This window comes from Rhipicephalus sanguineus, chromosome 9 (assembly GCF_013339695.2).
Source record: "Rhipicephalus sanguineus isolate Rsan-2018 chromosome 9, BIME_Rsan_1.4, whole genome shotgun sequence".
NCBI lineage: Eukaryota > Metazoa > Arthropoda > Arachnida > Ixodida > Ixodidae > Rhipicephalus > Rhipicephalus sanguineus.
In genome coordinates this window covers 93034158-93058310 of record NC_051184.2, presented here as the reverse complement: position 1 = coordinate 93058310, position 24153 = coordinate 93034158, and the positions used below count along the sequence as shown (strand labels likewise).

General features: G+C 46.1%; 1 protein-coding gene across 1 annotated transcript in view; it reads left to right on the top strand.

Moving 5' to 3' along the window:
* The first annotated feature begins 5663 nt into the window (after positions 1–5663).
* The window catches only part of LOC119405737 (rho GTPase-activating protein 100F), a 111291-nt gene continuing 92801 nt past the window's right edge, over positions 5664–24153 (top strand). The window contains exon 1 of the mRNA XM_037672572.2: positions 5664–5845. The gene's annotated coding sequence lies outside the window, so the exon portion shown is untranslated. The remainder of the gene's footprint in view (positions 5846–24153) is intronic.

Sequence of the window (24153 nt, the reverse complement as noted above, 5' to 3'; positions counted from 1 at the left end):
TTCCGCTACCTCAACTATTCTATCCATATTGGTTGCGACCTTGCCTTCCTTGTCCCTTAATGCATACATCTGATTTTTGCCTTATATGCCTCATCAAACGCGAAAAGTGACAGTCGTCGGCGGAGGTGGCGGCGTCAACACGAGTGATGCAAAAGATCATCATCATGTGATGACTTCACCATATAACGTTATCATGAAGTCACAGGTCACCAAAATTTGCGACGTCATAATGACCTTAACATGTCGTCGTCACATGACAGTGTCGCTTGGTGAAAGGTTGGCCTATTCTGGAGGATCAATACAATCTACTGCGAAGAAGATGGCTTTTGTGTTCGAGTCGTCTTAGGCAAATGCGTAAGAGAACGTATGAATTTTATATTTTCAGTTCGAGACCCCGAAATTCTGGTTTAAGCGCGACAAACTGAAGTAGAGGCGCAGAGCAAACGTTTCCGAAATTCCGGGACGATGGACGCTGGGGCAAGCCATTGAATAATTACATAATTGATATGTTAATTAGATTTTTACTGGGGCAGTGCTTTGCAGTTGATGTGCGTACGCTTGAATTATCTGTATGGCCGAAATGAAAAAATAGAATAAGTTATTGCAAATTGTCTTAAGCTGGATTGGTGTTCGGGCTTGGTTTGGTTAATTTTAGCCATTTTACAGGTAACTATAACCGACTTCATGACGTAATGATAATGATATTTATTGGCGTCCACCCTATAAAATAGGGTGGCAACGTCTAGCCTGTATGTTCTAATCAGGCTTTATCAAATCTATTTTGGTTGAGCTGTCTTGGCCGTTACATTTATGATGTTTTGTCTTTGTTAAATCATCCATATCCACAACGGTGGGCGTATTCGGCTTAACTCTTTAGAAAAAGAACGATTTAGCACTCACCGTGCTTCACAGTTCCTGCTAGAATTTCGCGGAAAGATCGCATATTATCATCCAGGACGTCATAACACCATGCATATTAATTGCCTAGATTCTGTGATAACAGCATGAACTGAGTGAACCAGCGCGTACTGCGCATGTCCTGTGTTAGAACCATCGCCAGCAAGTGAATCGATAAGCAACCCACCGTGCTTACATATACTCGTATGTTATCTGCAATAAAGCAATCTTGCAAAAGCTGCTGCAGCGTCCACATCGCTTATTACAGATTCTCAATAAATTCCAAAGTGTGTTCGTCGAAAGCCTGTGGCCATTCGAATGACTATGCCATGGTATCGAGGGAATCCACATTCTTTGGGCGCTTCTCCAAACCGCTTCGGAGCCACCGACAAACTCGACTGCTGCGACGAGACGTCTGACGAAGGAACGCTGCCGCGCGCGCCGCTGTGCCGTCATGTGAGAGTGTGAGGGGGCACGGACGGACGGACGCCGCCGCCGCGTTGCGCAGCAGTTACGCAACGCGCGTTGGAAGGACCACCGCGCAACTCTTGCGCTTTGACGGACGGACGCCGCCGCTGGACGCCGCCGTCACGTTGTGCAACAGTTGCGCAACGCGTGGTGGAAGGAACAACGCGCAACTGTTGCTATGCGCCGCTGTGCCATCACGTGATTGCTGAGAAAGTGTGAGAGGGAGAGGCCACAGCTGGCACCGTGCCAGGGCACGGACGTACGCCGTGAGTATGAGACATTAAAGGCTTTTGCCTTAAGAGAGAACAAATGAAAAATTAGAGCAGCTTGCACTAAGTCGCACATGGCTGGGTCACAGCAGAGCTGGTGGGCACATTGCAGTTTCTCTTGGGCGGTGATTGAGCGCGTGCCGGTTTGTGATGATGATAATTTTCTATCTATGACACACGACAAACCTCGACCATAACAGCACTGCTGTAAAAGTTGATTTTGTGTACGGGCCAGCTAGCTGCAGTCAAGATGGCTGTAGCGTATGCTTGGTTCCAGCTGCTAGACCGGCAGCTGCCGAAAAAGTTAATATAATTAATTAATTAATTAATTAATTAATTAATTAATTAATTCAGCTAGATGTACATCACGGGCTCAGGTTGGAGCATTGAGTGACAGTGGACAAATGCAGAAAAGTACATAATTAAAATAAGAAATTGGCAACAAATATATAAAATATGACATCATTATGCACTTTGGTTCATGAAATACATTAGTGCAAAAAAAAAAAAAGACCGAACACCAAATCCCAGAAAGCAATGAAGTAGAGTTAAGAATGAATGCATATGTAGAAGACTAAAAGAATGCCCAATAGTCTGGGAAAAAATAGGTATTCATGATTGGCAACGATCCTTTTGTACTATGTACAAAACAAATGAAACAGCAGCCGGCTTTTATCCGTGCAGTCCTGCAAGAGTAGTATTACGCAGAGAATGGTACAGTAATTTAAATGGTATAGTTCATGGGTCTCAAACACGCGGGCCGCACGCGGCCCGCGGCTTCACAAAGAATAAAATTTTTCTGACCTTGCTAAATGGTACTCGCATTATTTACTCGCCTATTGCGATTAATAACGCTTTTTTTCGGGTAAGATACAAAGGCGAGACTGGTTTCAAGCATTTTGTTTTCGTGAGGCATCCCACGGGGTCACCTTGTGTTGATACATAACCGTGGAAAAAAAATCTATTTCAGAATCGGCATCCAGATTTGAGTTATACTGGATATCAGTATCGATATGTTTATGGAATCCGCACAGCGAATCGTGAAATGATCGATATATGGGAAATGAGTTCTTTCAAGTTGCAGCGTTAGGTGACATTTTGTCCAGCCACTCCCCCCCCCCCCCCCTCAACAATCTCGCTTCAACCTCCTTCACTATCCTGGCCCTTGCGGGAATAAATTTCGTGATTGCGGCCCGCTAGCTGATGTGAGTTTCAGACCCCTGATATAATTAATAGTCCTAGTTTTGAGAAGTGCTTTAGGAAGCAAGAATAGCATGCCAGCCATCAGAGTACGAAAAAAAGTTTGTTATTGCTCCAGCAGCAGCGCCACGGTCTGTTTGCAAAGAGAACTTTAGTTCAAAGGGGTACTGACACGACAATTTTCAATACTTTATTTTTTTGCGCCAAATGAAAGGCCAAGCCCTAAAGAGCCAAAAAAAAAAAAACGTACTGGTGAGCTTGAGTGCGCCCAGAAAATTATATTACATCATGCATTAAAAATCTAGTTTTGGTTAGTCCTTTACCCTGACGTCACGACACGGTATGAGCTCCTCGTCACATGCTCGTGAAAGATGTCGTGACTTTTCCATGGCTGCTCGGCTCCGTGGCTCCGTCGGTGACTCACAAACGATAACTTTGAATATTTTGGTACCTGACATCATCATAACTTGTCATACTGTTGCAAAAAGTAACCAGAATTGACACTGTACCCTGACGTCAGGCTAGTGTCAATTTGAGTAGGTGCGCGAAGCGAAAATTTACTTTAAATATCAAAATAAAATATTTTACCAGCATCTCCTGAGCTCCACACTTGCCGTCTCTGTATGCGGGCGATTTGTATGGTGGAGTGAATTCAGCTTCGAAAGTCGATGTCAATACCAATTTAAAAGGAATAGGACTGATAGGAAGAAGATCAAAATACAGTGAAACACCACTTGAACGAACGTCAGTTAAATGAACTATTCAGTTGTACGAATTTTTTTTTAAAATCCCCCGCCGAAGCGCCATTGGACCCAATGCTGACGCGTTTCTGTTTAAAGAAATTAGCGCAGAGCGCATTTCAGTTTAATGCCTCTCACATCAGGTTGATCAGAAATTGTCTGAAAGACTGTGTACAGACAGTGCTTTGCGTTTTGAGGACTATGTCACCTGTGACTCTCGCGTTGAGACATGCGCCGCTCTGTCTACAGAGGAGATTGTAGCGAGTGTCCCACCTCAGGAAGAAGAAGAGGAGGAGGAGGAGGAAGAAGTAACCCTTGTAAAGGAAGCACCAAGAATTTCAGCTGAACAAGCACTGACGTACTTGGAAAAAGTGGAGTCCTTCGCTGCCCAGCAGAGCGTTGTACAGGAGAAAATTTATGAGAGCTCGAACACAGTGAAACAACTCATGACCACTGCATTCAAAAGCGCACAAGTGCAGCAAAAGATTACTACATTCTTCAAAACATGCTAAATAAGCAGAAATTCACATTCAAATAAGCAGGATTGCAAATAAAAGGGTTCAAATTTCATTTCAACAACAGATGTTTTCTTTAGCTCCTGATAAGTTCCAACATAACTGTTTCAGTTCAGCGAACTTTCACTTTAACGAACTTTTTCCTGAGGTCCACTGAAGTTTGTTCAAGTGAAGTTTCACTGTATAATTCCACGTAATGAAAAAAAATGCCCCAGTCCAACGCCTGGGCGTTCACCGAAGCGAAAGCGGCGGTTCACTTCCGGCATGCCGCACTACACGGCAAGGCGCTGGCGCCTGCCGCCGCTGATAGCATAGGCGAGAAAGCCGCACTGTGTCTCTCTCTTCACACACACACACACACACACACACACACACACACACACACACACACACACACACACACACACACACACACACACACACACACACACACACACACACACACACACACACACACACACACACACACACACACACACACACACACAGGCGCACGTACACACACAAACGAGCGCGCAACCACAAGGCACAGACACTCGAACACGTATGCACTCGCCCACACGCACGCGCGTCCCACTCACACACGCAAATGCAAGCATACACATAAACATGCACACACGTTCACATATACAAGCACACACACATACACGCACCAAAATTCAGGAGTGTGCATGCGCGCTCGCTTGTGCAGGTCGCTTGACTGCGGATTTCTTGTGAACGGCAAGGTGGCTTTGCCACTTAACGAGTCTTACTGCGGTAAAGCCAGATTTACAGACGTTTCAGTAGTTGTAAACGCTGTTTACTTATAGATTGTTACAAAACATATTGTGTATAATGTTCTCATTTCATAAATATGCGTTGTCAAGTCTAACTGCGTTAGTCTAAAGATAGCAGCGTTAAGTTTCAAGGCCTCAATTCGTGATCAACCTTTTCGACGACATTTAAGAGCCAGGAGAATCCGCAGCCCTTGGCACCTCCTTGAGAGCAAAGGACGCCTGCATCTGGGGCCCGAACACTGTCATTTAAATTCTCGTTTCGAGGTGCCACAGATGGCAGTAGAATATCAAACTTTCTATATCGTGGCGTCGGTGCCCCGAATTGTTCCGCGACCAAAATATGGTGTCAGAGCTTCCACTCAACATCGGTATATATGTCGCCCAAGCTCACGTCCCTGTAGCGGTTTCCTCCGAGCACCAGCCCAAAATCTCAAAGGCTATGCTTTCGAATACTGCAAGCTCCGGATTCAACCGCGACAGGCGGAAACACGTCTTCTCCGGCATGTTTGAAACATGAGCTAAGCCGCCAGCAGACGACGCCGTAGTTCCGACAGGTGCGTGACGTCACGGGCCAGGGAATGACGAGCGGACGACGCGCAAAGCCCGTTCAAAACGTACAATCGAACGCCCGCGTGACGTCACCGGCGCACCTGCCGTCAGCTAGCGCTTCGCGAGCAGACGACGTATACGCGCAGCGGCGCCCCCACTGAAAAGCGCGATTGAACGCTCGTGACGTCACGACCGCGGCGCGCCTCTGTCGCGCCACCTTGCGGTCTCAGTTTCGGGAAAGCGCGCGGGGAGCAGCAAGGGAACGCGTCCTGGCGCTCCGCGGAAGGCGGAAGGCCGTTCCGGCAGCCATGGCGTCGAGACGCTAGACGCTCTGGAACTCCGGCGGATTTTTTCGCGCGTTCCCGGCGCTCTGAGCCGCACCGGACGATGGGGCTGGGCTGGGTGTGTGCCAGCACCGAACCGGGAAACAGGTGAGTTCCCGGTTTCTTCCATCTTGCTCGTCCATCGCACACTGGAGGATAGGGAAGACGAAAAAAATATTAATAAGGGAGAGAAAAAGGTTCTCTTTTCCCCCTCCTACCTACCCGGCGAGCCATTAGTGCGTTGGATATCTCGGATAGCTCCCTCGAATCCATGGTTTCGGAAGTCGCCCGCAGCGGGTTATACGTAAAGAAGAAGCTGGTTAAGAAGTGAGACAGAATAAATAAATACCCACGAGGGAAGTAAGGGTTTCGTTCCGAGTGCTCTCAGGTCTGACGGGCATAAGGGGGCGGGTTTCCCGCTATGCCTGTGTGCGTGCGTTTTTCGCTGTAGGAAAAGAAGGCGTGGATTACCGAAAGGCCTGAGGTGCTGTCTATACACCCCTGCTGTAGGAGGGGTCGCACGAACCCGAAGGTTTTTCTTGGCGCGTACCTTTTTTTTCGTTTCCGGTGCTACGGCTAGCTGCGCGAGCACCTTTGCGTGCTCCTTCGAGGCTCGATTGAATCGACGACACGAGACGGAGTGGCAACGCTGCATCGCAAGATGGACGGAGCCGCGTTTTCGGATACCCGGGCGTCCACTGCAATCGCCGTGTCTTTCTGCGGCGTGTTTGCAGGCTTTCTACGCTCCCTCTTGCACCTACCGTACCGTGATAACCAAGGTGCTTCCGTAAAAGTGTGGAACACGTATCGTTGGAACGTTGGACTTACGGACACTAAACGACTTGCTGTTTTGGTGGAACGGGCTGCGCGTCCAAAGAACGGATATGCAGATCGTAAGCGTAGTAGGCATTATGCTTCGACCCTCTGAACAAGCGCCGAGCTTTAATTTGGTCCCCGTTCGGATTGGATTGAGACGTTGGCTTCGTTGACGAACTGAGACACACTTGCTACATCATCACGCCTTCATCTGTTCTGTGCATGCCGTGATTGCGGTTTGTTTTTTGCTCGCATTCTTTTTTTTTTCCAATTTCCCGCCCTGTTACTCCCTGGGCCTTTCTATACCCATTATCTTTTCTATGTTGGTTATGTAGGTTAGCAGGTGGGCGAATTCGCGTATTCACATACATACGCACGGTCATATTTACCTGCACATTGTCGAAAATTTGCCTGTATTTCGTACCTTTGTTTTGACACGAGGTTGTCGTATTTAGTATATTCTGGAGGGATCGAATTTTGTACTATGGCCCGGCTTAAGATCGAAGCGGCGAATTGCGAATGCATGAAATCACACAATCACAATAATAAAACAAAATTGAGATATACGATTCCCGATTCTCCAGGTTAGCCTAACTGCGTCGAAACCGACCGGCGCGGAGCGCATTGAGCGCACCCCTACTGCATTGACCGAGCGCGAATAAAACGTACGAAAAAGGAATGAAAGGAAGAATGGTGATGAGGGAGGAGGGCGGGGGAGAGGTTATTGGCCTGCTGTAGCGAGGGGCGTTGTGGAAGGGAAAGAAGAATAATGTCGACCTGACCTTACGATCTTGTCTAACATGTTCGAGCCGATACGTGCCCTGTGCTTTTTTTCTTTCTTTTCGTTTCTTTCTTTTTAACTCCGCGATAAGAAAGGCACTCGCTCACTTTCGGCGTTCTCGATCACGTTGTTCCCAATATGTTTTCCTCTGATATGTGTTTCTTTCGCGGCCCGCCTCATTACCGAAGCCTTCGACACGCTGATTACATAGGACGCACTAGCGAGAGCGATTAGCATTAAACCGGCAATGAAAGGGCTGGACGCAATCAATTAAATGCAGCTGCCTTCGCAGCGTTATTCTGACGCGTATTCTTCAATTTGTATGTTAGAATAAGAGGGTAAGGGGGTGCGGTTGCAGGCACGCAGTCCCGGGATTTATCGCAAGTGCGTGAGATTTAAGAAGCAAGTCTTAAAGATGCCACTGAGCGCAAAGCGTAAATCACTTTAGGCTGAATAAGTGTCTGCTCAAAATGCTAGTTTCCTTAACTTTTTTTTGGCAGTGGGTTGAGTATAACAGGGCTAGAACGAAGGTTGGAGCTCTATTTGTTTTTTAATTTCGCTTCTGATCCTCAGAACCTCAGCACGTCATGCGTGACGTCACGGACTTCGAAATGTGTTGTTGTGTTGGGGTCACTAGTGGGTTTCCAGTAAAGGTTCTTCAAGGTTTTCTCGTGGTTCCCAGTATGCCGTCCCGTCAGAACGCATCTCCGTGTCGTTCAGAAAATGCAACAGCATCTACGTCAGCCGACCAGTATGTAATTCAATTTGCTATGATGTGCATATTTTGGCAGCATTACCAACACTGCGCGATGCTCGTGCCCTCAGAAACAGCATCGTGAAGACATCGCGCCAGTACTCAGACACATTTACCTGTTACAAAACTAAGCTACGTTCTTTTATACTCTCGTCACTTCTCTGATGAGAATGTCCCATGTTCCTGCCTTCATGCTCCTTTCTCACGCGCTCTAGTGTTTGTATAACAGAATATGACATAAGGGCCCCCTTCACAACTCCTGTGCGAGTTACAGGGCCCTGCTTTATAACATAACTGATGTACAGTCGCCCATTTTTTGAACCTGAACGCGCGAGCGTCGACCACCGAGTTGATAAGCGCCGTACAACGGAGCGCAGCGGCGAAATGAACGAGAATACGCGCATGCGCGCTATGAACAGTCGTGGGCAACTACCGTCTGCTAGGCTTTTCCTCAGGAGGCAGCTGTCCAAGACTGCTCATTGCGCGCATGCGCGTATTCTCGTTCATTTCACCGCTCCACTCCGTTGTACGGCGCTTATCAACTTGGCGGTCGATGCTAGCGCGTTCAGGTTAAAAAAATGGGCGACTGTACATACCTTCATGTGATTATTAAAATAATTGACTTGAAATAAGTTATACGACCGCGCACACTCACTCACTCACTCACTCACTCACTCACTCACTCACTCACTCACTCACTCACTCACTCACTCACTCACTCACTCACTCACTCACTCACTCACTCACTCACTCACTCACTCACTCACTCACTCACTCACTCACTCACTCACTCACTCACTCACTCACTCACTCACTCACTCACTCACTCACTCACTCACTCACTCACTCACTCACTCACTCATTTACATAGGCACAAACTAACTCTTCCACTCTCTCTCTATTTCACACACACATGCGTGCATACTACCTCATTCTCTGACTCACAAACACACTCACCCTCTCACACACATATTTCCTCGCCAACTATCTCACTCTAACTCAGTCAAACACACACACACACACACACACACACACACACACACACACACACACACACACACACACACACACACACACACACACACACACACACACACACACACACACACACACACACACACACACACACGCGCGCGCGCGCGCGCGCACACACACACACACACACACACACACACACACACACACACACACACACACACACACAATCATTGTCACTCTTTCAATCTCACCAACACAACACATACACACTCACTCATGGTCCATTGCTCAAATACGTACATACTCCCTGTCATTGTCTCTCTCACATACGTTCAGTCGCCCACTTTCTAATTCTCAGTCACTCAAACGCATCCACACTCTCTCATTCACTCTCGCGCTCACGCATGCACGCGCACTGTGACACACCTTCTCACTGACTCTGTCTCTCACACAAGCACGCGCACGCATTCACAAAGACAAGTACAGGAGCTTACTGAGGGCGAGGAAAGGAGGCGCTTGAATGGTCGTCTTGTGCGAACGGCAAGCGTGCTTTGCCACGCTGTGTGTCACCTAGAGGCAAAGACAACTTCCATAAGCTTTCAAATTTTGGCGTTTCTTGCAAGCGTTAACGTTTGAATAGGCCGATAATTACTTGACTTTTACTCTAAAGTTGGCTTCATTCCAGATAAGCCGTAGTTTACGTTATCGATTCTTGACGTCACTGTAAAAACGGAAATTTGGCGAGTTCGTTTTGAGGTATGGCGAAGTATGACACGCTGCTCATAAATCAGAAGCGCTGCGCTTTTCTTTCTTCTTTCTTGTGCTGTTCTTACGTGATAACCGCGGAGATCACAAGGAAACTTGGTGTCATGGCGCCTCCACCACTAGGGTTTGAAAACTGGTTTGAAATGTTAAAAGCATTTATCATAATTAAATTACAACAATGAGACATAATCGCTAATATGTAAGGCGGCTATTTGGGCAAGTTGGTAAATCTTCATTTTAACACAGCGCACACACACGAACACAGAAGAAAAAGAACAGACGACTCGAGCGCTGACTAACAAATTGAATTTTTATTCACCACACACATCATGTGACTCTTGAATGCGTATATTTATATGTGTGTGGTGAATAAGAATTTCAGTTGATAGTCAGCGCTCGTGTCGTCGGTTTTTTTTTCTTCTGTGTTCGTGTGTGTGCTCTGTGTTAAGACACCAATATGTACTAGTAAAGAACGCCAGCCAATGCACTCGTAGATTGCGGTTTGAAATATACCACGCATTTGTTTGATCAAAGAAAAGTGCACTCGCAAGAAGTAAGTTCGTGAGTAGAAACTATAAAGCTTGTAGTTTCGAGCCAGGGCAAGATGCAGTCGATGGCGTCAGTGCGCGACTTCGTGTACTGCGTAGCATCTTTTGGTGGCGAGCATTTGGGTTTTCCTTTCATTGGAAAATTCCACGCAGGCTACCACGATGATCTCTCACTAATTCGCGAGTGCATCGTAGAGTTTGTTTAAAAAAAAAACGAAAGGCACGATAAGAAAACGCAAACATGAAGAACGGGACTGGTGCCATTGCAGGCTTTTCTTTGCGATGTCTCAGTCGGAAGTTTCAACAGGGTACGACATGACGAGCGATACTGCATGCATTTTTTTTTATTTTCTCGCAAAGAGTGCCGGTTGTAATTCCGGAAGACAACAAACTTGCACAGGCGGCTATGGACTCGTCGTATACAGCACAATACTGACGGCCTGTGACGTTGCATATTCTCTCTCTCTCTCTCTCCGTTGCTTTACACCTCTAACTTTGAAACTTTCTCATCCCTTTCCCAGTGTAGAGTAGCATACCGCTTATTCTGAAGTAGTCGAACTCATTGCCTTTCCTCTATCTCCAGTTTCTTCCTTCCTTCTCGCGAAAACGTTTTGAAGAGCCACATCGGGATATGCCTGTACCAACAGTACTCTTCTGAAAAAATCCCTCTGGCACAATAAAAAGAGAACAGCTAACTCCACGTCGTGGAAATAATTGGACAGAGAAGCTGTAAGCAAGCGCGTGAGTGTATGCGAGTGGCTAGCAAGATCACGTGCATCATTCTCATCATATATTATCATCACTATCATATAGTTTAGCAGCAGCAGCGTCATCATTTCGTTTTATTTATTCATTTATTAATTCGCCCTTCTAGTCACATGATCTGCTTTATGCCTACTACAACTGCAAGTGGTACCACTACTACTACTACTACACTACTGCTTCTGCTGCTACTACTACTACTACTGCTGCTGCTACTATACTACTACAACAACAACAACTACTACTACTACTACTACACCACTGCTGCTGCTGCTGCTTCTACTACTACTATTACTACTACTACTTTACTACTACTACTACTACTACTACTACTACTACTACTACTACTACTACTACTACTACTACTACTACTACTAATGAGGTGTTTACCATAGATGTGGACGACCCTGTACACAGAGTTCCGTATTCGGGTTTCGGGAACGGTTTCTGCGGCGCCGGCGGCGACGACATTTGCGGAGCGTCGACCCGGACTCAAGCGTGGGCGCGACAGCAAGCGACGTGCCCCCCTCCCCACCCCTCTCCTAAGGAGAAGGGCTGGGGGGGTGGGGGTGTTCAGTTTCGCAAGCGCCGTTTCTTTCGAGCGTCTAACTGCCGCCGGGAAGCTAACGTGGGTTTCGGGGCGCTCGTCTTCTGACGTAAGTGCAGCCATCATTATTTGCCTCCATCGCTCGTACTCTATGCTTCGAAATGATGCGCGACCGATATGCCGTCGCGATGCGCGCGTGCCTAGTTTAATATGAAGCTGACCTTCGGAGCACCGCGCTTTACGACGGCTTCGTGCTTGAAAAGGTCTCGGTTCACGTCCTTGCGGCTGCTGGTTTTTTGTTGTTTATTAACTACGGCTGGCACGGGAAATTGAGTGGGGCAGTAATTCAGTTGATCGGTTTTACTGGGCAACTCGGAAGCGTTGTAGGGGAACGAGGACTGACGTAAAAAGCGATGGCGCGCTGTCAACTGCCTTATTTTTAGAAACGTGCAAAATTTGTTCTGTGGACATATAAATGTCATTCCCTACATGGTAATCATGCACGTCATGCGATTACATCAACTGTAGTGCGGGCGGAGAACTATTAAAGGAAAGGAGGTTCCTTTAAAGATATGCGATAGGAAGGCAGCTATGAAACATTGCTAAACTATACTAAACATTGCGAAACCTTAACTTATTCTTTTCTTCTGCCTTTAGCCTTGCCATCCAAGACGCACTCTGTGTCTGCAATCAATCAATCAATCAATCAATCAATCAATCAATCAATCAATCAATCAATCAATCAATCAATCAATCAATCAATCAATCAATCAATCAATCAATCAATCAATATATGCGATAACGAACTCTCGAAAACGTGATGACAGGATCAGACCTGACATGGTATTGTAAACTGTTTGTAATGCGCAGTGAGGTGTGTGATAAAAAAAACGGTTAGATTTCTCGAAATAGAAAGAGTAAAACGGTTGGAAATTAAAACCCTATGGTGCCGTTATTAATAATAGTAATTGCTGGGATTTTACGTCCCGAAAAGACGACATATGATAATGAAGCGCGTCGTGGCGGAGGGCTCCGGAAATTTTGACCATCTGGGGTTCTTTAACGTGCACCTATATCTAAGTACACGGGGCTTCAACATTTCCGCCTCCATCAAAAAATGCGACCGCCGCTGCCGGGATCGAACCCGTGACCTTCGGGTAAGCAGCCGAGGACCTTAACCACTGCACCACCGCGGCGGCTATCCTAATGAGTGTTGTCGATCCTTTAGAAATTGCGCTGCTCCATTTTCCCAATGTATAAGTTCAGGCTTTACCGAATGGTCTACCGTCTCGAAAACGCAGCCAAAACGTACGCTAAATGAACAATATGAGTGTAAAAATGAAAACTATGGAAGCCATTTCGAAATCGCCTAAATGAAGCACATTACACCCTAAATCTATGACTGGGCTTCAAAGGTATGAGCGTGCTTCGTAATTTAAAATAAACGTGTAACATGTGACAAGCGTAATCCTCATGTGCACGGGTTTATTCGAAGTTCAGTTCATTGTAAAAGCGCGTTAATAGTACTTGACGCCGGTAAAAGTTATCGTAACGTTTAAGGTGAGACAAAAAAAGAAAAGAGATGAAATGTCTGCCGCCGTGGTCATATCTCCTTGTTTAGGGGCTTTACGCATGACAACCCGACGATTAGGGATCGTACGCATGACAAGTGAGCGCATGAGACTTTATATATAAATAAACGAAGCAGTAAAACAGTGGAAGCATGATAATTGGACCTCTCGTTGTAAGTACACGAGGTACGAGATTTTCTCCGGTAGATAAATGTACGCGGTTGATAACGCAAACCGTTAATATCTAAAAATAGCGACCCCAATACTGCACATTAGCATAATGCCCAGCAAGTCGTTGAGATGAGATCACCCGGCAACGCTGGGCGCTGTGTTGCTTAGAGCGTTTTCATTTCTTTTTCCTTTCTTAGTCGAACGCTGCTGCTTGTGCAGGCAACAATCACACGGGCGGTAATCAGTGGAGCAGTGAAACTGAGTTGTTGCACCATTGTAGGCCGCCACATACGAGTCGCTTGTATTCAGCTTTGCGAATGAATTGGAATTGTGCCGTGTAGATTGTAATCTAGCTAAGTAGTGTTTGTGTAATTTTATAAACCATATCGTAGCCGAATGTTTGATGTCGAGACTTCACTTGAAAAATGATATTCGTGTGTTACGCCGGCACAGTGGCGTTTTTACAGAAGACTACGAGAACTATAACGCCTATTTTAATTTGATCTCTTCTTCTAGACTTGTTAGTTTTCCTTATTTTTTTCTTTTCCCCCTCTTTAGTGCTTGTTTATAATTACTTTTGCAGACGTTGCTTACTTATGTAATGTCAGCGTGTATCTACGCGGAAATAGTTGAAATTTCCCAGCTGTGTATTGAGATAAATGTTTTCAAATTTGGCCTAACTTCCCAGATTTGTTCAATTTATAAACAACAACAACAACAACAACAACTGTGTTTTTTAGGGAAAAATGGCGGGAAGCAGATGGAACGGGTACTGGAGTGGCGGTCAAGTGGTCAAAGCATCCGTCACCAGTGCGGTAGACACTGGGTTCGATTCCCAGTGTGCTGCCGGCCACAACAGAGGATTTTTCGCTTTTTTTTAACGGGAGGGGGCACCTCAAATTGACTCTCGGTGGTTTCCGAGTTTTCATTTCGGCAGGCAGCCATTCCTTTATTTTACGTTTCACGCCCCCTTAACAAACACCCCAGGACGCCGCGCCGCGCTCCCTTTTGGGTTGCAGCAGTTAGATTAGCGTGTTTACTAAGCTAAAACCACAAGCACTAAGACGTCCATTCCAGTCTTTAAGGACGAAGCCATAAATGCCTCATCAAACAGGAAAAGTAACCTTAGGTGGTGTCAACTATAAGTCACGAAAGAATCATCATCATCTGATGACGTCATCATGACGTCACTATGGCGTCACATAATGGGGTGCGTCACATGACGTCATCACACATCATGGTAGCTTGGTCAAAAGTGGGCCGATGCCGGAGGCAGCGCAAAACCACGTTAAGTGCAATATGTTTTTGGGGGGATCAATACAGCAGACCGAGAAGAAAAAGAAGATAGCTTTCGCCTTCGAGTCGTATCAGGCAAATGCGTAAGCGACCGGGTAAATTTTTATTCCCCAGAGGAATGTTCCAGATAGGCTTCTTTACGAATCATAGATTGCCCTAATGTCGAACGTCAATATACCGAACCTTTCTAAACGAACTATTCTTCGTGTCGAACTAGTAAAACTTACCTGTGCACGATGCATTTAAGCGAGTAATGCAAAGTGTGTACTGAAAATCACGCGCGTAAGATAACACTCTCACGATGATGTCAATGTTGGATTTATTCATCTCGGGGCGTCTATTGCCATTTAAACATGTGCCTCGCATGACACTACAAGACGTGCTTTCACTTTAAATGCTGGTATGTCTACATGACCTAATTTCGCTTATTAAGGGATCCATGAATAGCATAGTGACGCGTATTAACCACGCCCGTAGCCATGAAGGGGGGGGGGGTCCTCGGGGTTTGGCCCTCCTCCCCGAAATTTTGATGGAGGGGGGTGTTTTACCGAAGATAAAAAATGAAAATAGGTATTTTTCTCAAATCCTCAAGACCTTCAGCAAGTGCCCCCCTTCCCCCCAAAAAAATTCCTGTCTACGGGCCTGGTAGTAACACATGAAGACACAAACACTGCCGTCTAAGCCTATAGTTTCTGTTTCAATAAATATGTTCCTTCCGGGCGACATTTATTTTATCGTGAGATATGACGAATTCTTATTTAACGAACTCGTCACAAAGAAAGAAAAAAAAATGTCGTCCGAGTTTGCTGTGGGCGAATTATTGGTGCTTACACCCAGACTGCATTTGAAGTTTTCGCACTGATGTTTTCTCGAGCATACGCTGGAGGCCTGAAATAGGTGATGTCATCATATCTGACGCTCCCGTAGAAAATTCACACATGGAGGTCGCGCACTACCAATTCGAGAAAACTCTCCGAATAAGTTAAAAGTTATTAATAAGTTCTACAGTCTCATTCCGAAGGTTATCGATAAAAAATGGTGAAAACCAAACCTTTTTAATGGAGGGTATCTACTGGCGCCTGCAGGGAATAGCGCATGCAGTTTACATTGTTTGCGGTCGTTTTTCTTTCTCTCTCTCTCTCTCCTTCTTTATCGTCGTAGCCATCATATCCGCGTATCGGGTAGCCAACCAGAGCTAAATGTGTCTCTGCTCTCCTCTCCAATCATTAGCCATCGGCAAACGATATCCTCCACTATACATGTTTACTGCGCCAAATCAATAAAATCAATAGCAGACTAAATCAACAACAGTGAGCTAAGTGCTGAATCAACGATTAGGAAAACGAGACACAAAAACGAAACTTTTCCAGATTCGAGCGCAGTCTCACTAATCATGATACTGATGCGACTTCCCGTCAGGCAGGCTTTCTGAGTGCTCTGTAGATCGTGGTCGCTCGTCGCACACGACCTGCAAAACCTTGGCAGTAACTTACAGCAAGTTTGAAACTTTAAACTTTTAAAGGCTTGTACAGTTTCAAACGAGGGGTGCCGCACACCCTCAATTCTTTAGAGAGCAGCTCTTCGGGGCCCGTTCCGGCGTTGAGCGGCGTTGCCGTTGGCGTCGGCGTAACCGATAGAGCGAACGAGGACGAAAGAGAGCGAAAGAGAGACTGTCACAAGGAGTTTTATGCCATGAGAGCCAGCGAGCCGCTGCGTTAGCGTCTGCAATGCCTCGTGCCTGCTCGCTCTTCTTGTGGCAGCGCAACGCATGCCTCTTGCGCACGGGCACGAGAAAGTGGGTTCACCTGCGAGGCTTGGGAGAAGAAGACGTGCGTTGGTCGAAGAGACACTTTGTGCGTGGAACGCTCTAGCGGACCCTTAAGGGCCTTTTATACTCCGGCGCAGCGTTCGCGTCAGCCAGCGGCGGCGGAAGTTGGCGACGCCAGGTTCACCACGTTTACGTTGACGCGAAAACCGAGCATTCTGTACTCCCACTCGCGCCGCGTCGCGTCGCCTGGACGCATGCGCATTTGCTCAACTTATCGCAACACCCAAACAGCTGCGCTCAGAATTCGCATTAGGTCGTATGGTAATCGTCGGTGAATTTTTTCTTCGCCTGTTTCCTACGGCGCTCTTTATAAGAGCATCTGCTCTCTACTGCGCATGCGGGTGGCCCCGCATGCTCCGATCCAGGGCAGAGACTCCAATCGCATCCTTAGATGTCTCGCTACGTTATTTCACAGCGGCATAGACATGTTAATGGTCATGTTGTTACGACGTTTCGTACCTTTTCATATGAACACCTCTTGTATATGTAGTAAAGCATGCGAACCTACCGAATGTTCGCTTACAGTATGGTCAAAAAGAAATAAATTAAGAAGAAAAAACAAAGGATAGAAAAGCACGGTGCGTGCCGTGCGCAACGTACGCACTCTGACCACTCGACATTTCTTTTTTCTTTCCTAAATTATTCTTTAACGCACGAACGTGGAGAAGGCGGAGCAGCAACGCGCGCGCCTTAAATATTGACGCGGTTTCGATTTTTTGAGTTCGCGGCGAAGTTCGGTGCGTCCGCTGTGTTCGGCGATCGGAGTTGGCATCGTCGAAGAACCTTTGCTTTTTCGCCAATATCTATCTCTCTTTCCACACAGCGCGAATGCCGTCAAAGGCGCCCTGCGGTCAGCGTTGAACTCAAAACACGGGCAGTTTCGTTACCCCCAAGGGCTCTCACTATATAATTGAGCGTATCACGCTCCGCGCGAATTACGAAAAAAAAAATCAATATTTCTTCTTTCCGTTTCGCACTTTCAGGGCGCTTGCCGCGGGGAATATCTATACTGGCACACGTCGACTTTTTGTTTGACGGAGTCTTATATCCTCATGTTTCATTTTCCCACTTTGTTTATTATTATTATTATTATTATTATTATTATTATTATTATTATTATTACTTAATCTTACCGCATACCGGCTTCGCTATGAACATTTAGCTCATTTTAGTCAAGGCCGCTGTGTATATTGGCCATCTTTTTTTTTCTTGCGCTGTTTTTTGTTTGGCACGGATGAAATTTTCTGATTTATTCACATTTGCGGCGACATGTATATCTACTTACAGCACTATGACATTTGTAGTGATTGAACCCTTTTTTTTTCTAATTACTCACCTGTTCACTGTAACGTATATATATTTGAGCATTATGATTTCTTCGCTGATGCAGCTTTGTCAAACATTTATTTTTGCAATGTACTCTGCGTCACGATCCTGTTCGTTCTTCGCACATCGCTTTCGTATAATGGCGGTCATCATTCTTATCAATCTTTCTTTTTTTTCCAAGTCCCACGTCCCATTATTTCTTCACTGTCGGGTTTCTTGAAAAGAAAAGTTTGTGAATGACTCTTTTGTGTATATATTATATATGCGTATGTGACTGTACGTTCCGTTTGTGTGTATATGTGATTCATCGTATATACCATAGTCATCACCGGACACCCGGATTAGCAAGCCAGGCGACAAACCAGGCGACAAACCGGGCGACAAACCAGGCTAACCTCTCCTGGATTTTCATTAAAAATTATTATCTCATTCTTCTACAGCTGCGAGCAGACGCGACAGAATTGTTTATTTCCAACGTTGTATTTTCCTCCCATCGTCATTTTCTTTTTTCGAAGTGTTATTAATTTATGATAAGCAGGTTCTGCATTTTCTGATACCGTCAGTCCTCGATATTTATTTGTTTACATTACTGACTATTACGGAGCGTTTGCAGCAGGGCGCGGGTGCGATACCCGGGCACGGTGGCCGCATTTCGATAGGTGCACAATGCAACAACACCCGTGTACTTTAGGTGCACTTCATATTTAGGTGCACTTCAAATAACCCCAGGTGATCAGGATTATTTTCGAGTCCCTCACTACGGCGTGTGGCTCATAATCATATCGCCGTTTTGGCACGTAAACCCCTTATAAACTAATTATTTCTACTGACCGCGAACTGAGTGTCTACCCTTGGCTAAATTAGCTGTGCACTCTTATAACGACGTAATAACAATCCGCCTCGATGGTACAGTGGTTACGGTGCTTGGCTGCTGACGCGAAGGTCGCAGGTTCGATAACGTCCGCGGCTGTCGAATATTGATGGAGGCGGAATGCTAGAGGCCCATGTGCCGTGCGATGTCAGTGGACGTTAAAGAACACCAGGTGGTTCCGGAGTTACTCCACTACGCTGGCCTCGTAATCGTATCGTGGTTTTGGCACGTAAATAAATAAATAAATAAATAAATAAATAAATAAATAAATAAATAAATAAATAAATAAATAAAACCCAACAAATTATTACCATAACATAGTACGTGCGTAGTACTGTACCTGACTGCATTGCACGCATCTCACACTGTTATAGTTGGCTTGCCAAACTTCTCAATTACTTTTTCCTGCATTCACCCCCCACGGTGGTCTATAGCGGTTATGGCGCTCGATTGCTGACCCGAAGGTGGCGGGATCGAATCCCGGCCGCGGCGGTTGCATTTTCGATGGAGGCGGAAACGTTTGAGGCCCGTGTACTTAGATTTAGGTGCACGTTAAAGAATTAACCCCAGGTGGTCGAAATTTCCGGAGCCCTCCACTACGGCGTCTCTCATAATCATATCGTGGTTTTGGGACGTTAAACCCCAGATATCATTATTATTATTATTACTATTACTTTTCCTGCATTCGCGATTAATAAAGCCTGTGTGTGCGTGCGTGCGTGTTTCCGACTTCCGCGCAGCATCGCTTGCGTCCGCTGCCGCGCTAGCTACAAAATTTACAATTTTTCCCCTCCTTCATATTAAACCACCTTCTTTCTACTCCTCATTTTGTGGCATTGCTCGTCGTTTCGTTCTTATTATTTACCACGCATCACGAAACACACCCCTTCTTCTCCCTATACCTACGCTCCCCTCCATGGCTGCCCGGCTGTCACTTTCATTTTTATTTACGGTTATGGCGTCCGTGCCGCAGTGCTAGCGCTGTCGTCTGCTACGGCGCAGAGCCGTTCCGGCTGCCTGGTCGTCTGCTACGCATTAACTCGATCATTCCCATGCCACTGGTCCCAGTGAAGCGCCCTGCCCGCCCCCCTATAGCTTCCATCCAAAGCAGCGTCGCCATATAAGGGATACGTGCGCTGTTGCCTTATGAACGTGATCCGGAGGTCCCTGAAGCTCTTTAGTGTGTTTGTAGTAAGTCAGTCTATCTGTATAGCGCACATATGTTTGGGCCGGCGGGCGCGATTCGCCGCATGAACCCCCGCGTAGTGTGTACACCGCGGGAACTGAAGCATGCGTCGCTGGACTACTGCAACCGCAGTAATTTCTATTACCCGAAAAAGATCGTAAAAAAAAAAAAAACATCGCCCCGTGCGAGAATCGTAGTATCATCCTTTAGTCAAGTATGAACCGTCTTGATTTCTTTTTCTTGTTTTTTTTCAATTCCTTCGTAACTGTACGGAGGCTTCAGAAGCAGTCCTCGTTTCAAACAACAAACAGAAAAAAAATGGAAGTTTAATTGGCGATAAAATAACTACTACAATATAAAGTAGGGCGTACATACGACCACATAAAAGTACATAATCAAGATTATATACACAATAAAATATTAATTTTGTCAGGCTTCACAGAAATTTCTTTTCTTAAAGAAAAACCTGGTGGCGACCCTAAGACTTGACTTAGGCGTATAATATTGACACTCGCACCTCGATGTTCGTGTGCCCTGGTGTATTCCTCGAATTAACTTTTGTGTTTCGTCGCCCTGCCGAAGCGGATCCCAGAGGCTTCGCAGAAAGAAGCGCATCGTTGAGATCTGCTGCACCAGGTGCCGCAACGATCACAGCGCCTCAAAAGAAAGAGTCTGCCTCTCATTAATGAACGTGTTCAATATTCATTAATTATCCTTACAGTTAATTGGACTATCTTAAGTAAACTTACGCTAATGTATCATACGCAGAACCACCAATTTCTCGCCAGTTTTATTTTTTAAATGGGTTACCTGAATATTCGGAAAACCGGAAGTAAGCGCTCGACCGGAAGTGCGTCGAAGGGATTCAAGGATGGCACTCGTTGTTCGTGCCACTAAGAACCGGTGCACTTTGTGTGAAGCCTGCCATGTTTACTCAGATAATAGCAGTGGTAACTAATGTTAATTAATGCTGACTAGGGTTGTCCAACTGCTGGGTGATTTTAGCCAGTGCTCGTTACAGTTGGTTAAGTGAAGGTTTATGGCTCTTGTAACAATTTGATCAAAGAATGCTTAATAATATGGATCCACCTCCCTGCATTGAATGCGTCGCATATTACGACATTTCCGATTAGTGAAAATCACCCCAATGAGGAAAGGAGGAGGGGGGGGAGGTGTAAAATGAGTGCCCGTTATAGAATCAGAATATTTCATGCAATAGTATTACTTTACAGATAACTAGGGCGCTGCGGTTGTTCACCTGTTGCCGCAGGAATAAGCGATGTATAATTAGTGGATTTGTCTAGTCTTTGAGCTCGTCTCGGTCTTGATGCGGCGTCATTAATTTTTGCGCCTTCCTAGATCGAAGCGTACATCTTTGATTTTTTAAATTTTAGTTAGATTTTTTTTTCTATAACATCTTTCTTCATTTTCCAGGAGCGTTCAGTCGCTAGCTGACTGATTTCTCCTCATATGGAGATGGGACGGCTCGCGAATAAGACCTCCGCTTCTTTCTTTCTTTCTTTCTTTCTTTCTTTCTTTCTTTCTTTCTTTCTTTCTTTCTTTCTTTCTTTCTTTCTTTCTTTCTTTCTTTCTTTCTTTCTTTCTTTCTTTCTTTCTTTCTTTCTTTCTTTCTTTCTTTCTTTCTTTCTTTGTTGGTAAGCCCCGAAGAGAGACACCGCTCAAAATGCTTGTCTCACCACTCGTAATCGCTTTATACCGCGAAGATTGCGCGCCCGGTCGACGCGCATTGTCTCGCCCAACCAGACGCGTTTTGCTTCTCGCTTTTCTTTTCGTGCACGGTTATCGCGTTCATTGTCTGGTGTCATGAGAGACCGAGAAAAAAAAAAGCCTCCCTAACTTGTTCTCTTTTTTTTGTTTCGTTTTTTGTTGTCGGGCCCTAGCTGTTTTGCGCAAGCACGGCGAGAGACATTCGTTTCGTATCGCCCCGGTTGTTGTGTAGCGACATAAAAGCGACGAGATACGCGTGCAGATAATAATCTGTGAGGGGTATACAGCTGCAATGCCGCGACAGCGCGCTCGGCAATTCAAATGACTGTGGGGGCGTCACGGCGAGCGTGCCATAAAACTAAAAATTTGCGCGTGTTCTTTGGCTAACGATCTAGTTGCATGCGTGCGTTCAGGCGCGCTCGCGTTTGTGTGTGTGAGAAAGATAAATGAGTAAGCGTAAGATGTACGTGTGTGTGTGTATGCGTGTGCCAGTGGGATAAGGGAGTCACTGTGTATGCAGGTGTCGGTGATAGCGAATGTGTGACTGAGTGCTAGTGTATGCGTCCCTCCGTTTTATTGCGATAGCAATTATATGGACACTCTCGGCTGATTTTTGCCGTCGCCGTCGCCGTCATGCCCCGGATATGCATATGTAAGTATATGTATATATATAAAAAGGCACAAAGAAAAATAAAGCAGAAGAAAATAATTCCGAAGCACCCGACTGGGGATTCGAACCATCGACCCCTCGCTCCCCAGCCCGCTGGATTAGACAACTCAACTATGCCCCATGCACGCACCGGCGAACTAACGGAGAGCTATTTATATAGATCACTTACCGCTGGTGGTAAGCAAATCTCGCAGGAGCTTGAGCGTGTTTTCTATCACGCAGCGCTCCTAATTTTCTTTCACTTTGAAAACTGCCCTTGAGACGAGCACGACAAAGTGGCCCTTTTGTGTACCCACTCGTGATTTGGAAGAAGAAAAAAACAAAGAACACCGTGCCCACCTAAAGTCCCTCAATAAATTCAAAAGTATCGAAAAGCTTTCATGAAGCCGACGGCGCCCGCGATAGGCTGATCTGTGACACGTGACCTTGCCCCGCCATGAAGGTTCCCGCGCCCCGGGAGGAGAGCGCTCGCTTCGCCTGTTCCGCTATGCACGTTGTGCGGTGATTTCGTTCTGGAAAGTCCGATATGCCTTGTTGCTGCGCGTTTGGGTGCCGAAACCGGACGGAAGACGGCAAGAAGTTATTTTGCATCCCGCGGGGCAAACAGAACCTAACCAGAAGAAAAGTGTGGTTGCACAGAATTGGACGGAAACACTTCGAACCGTCGGCCACTGCACGACTATGCGAGGTAAGTAACGCGACACAAAGGCGCAAGAAAAAGCATACGCGTGCATGTGCCGAGCTGCAATAGCATTTTATTCGTGCGCGCTGGTTTTGATGGCACACATTTGTCGAGATTATTCATTCTAGTGCTTTATGAACCCGCTGACGTAGGTCATGCAGTACGAACCTAGCATGCAAGTAAATAAAGCGAGGGAAGCGCACTAACTCGCCGACAGATATCCGCATTGTGTTGCACGCGATCAAAATTTGTCCGCCGCCGTGGTATGACAGTTACTGCGGTTACGGTGCTCGGCTGCTGACCGGAAAGACGCGGTTCGATCCCGGCCTCGGCGGTCGCATTTTCGATGGAGGCGAAAATGCTAGAGGCTCGTGTACGGCGCGTATTCAGTGCACGTAATAGAATCCCAGGTAGTCGCGAAATTACAGGAGCAGTCCACTACGGCGTGCCTCTTACTCATATCGTGGTTTTGGCACGTAAAACCCCAGCAATTATTATTATTGTTATAGCGATAAAAGTTCATAAATTTCGGCAGTGAGTTCTACTGTTAGACTTTTCTATCTCTGCGCGCGTTGTTAACTTCGTTTTACAACATGTTGAGAAAGTCGTTTCCAAATGCAATGTAATACGAGCGCGAATAAACGAGATGTAAACATGCCAAATGTAGGCGATGAAACATTTTTTCCGCTCTCTTTTTCAATGTTTATTTGAAATAAAGGCACAGCTTTAGCATTTTGGGGACTTATTTCGGCCTTCATTACAGTCAGGCATCAGTAGCTTTTATTTCCTAGCATGTGCAGATATTTTTCCACCAGCTGAATGCCGTGCTTTAACCTGGGCGTCGTCTGCTACAGGAACTTTCTAGGTGGCGCGCGCGGCAGATGTCGCTACCTTAAAAATTATGGAGGGACCTTATGCCCACCTTGCATCAGACGTCCCCGTGTGGCAAGAAACGCAGGGGGTCACTCCACGCGCCGCAGTTTAAAAGAAAAAGAAATATCTAGGAGCATCTGATTCTCCATTGTCGACACTAAGACGGCTCCTAATTTTCTTTCGATTTGAAAACTGCCCTTGAGACGCGCACGACAAAGTGGCCCTTTTCTGTAACCACTGGTGATGTGGAAGAAGAAAAAAAA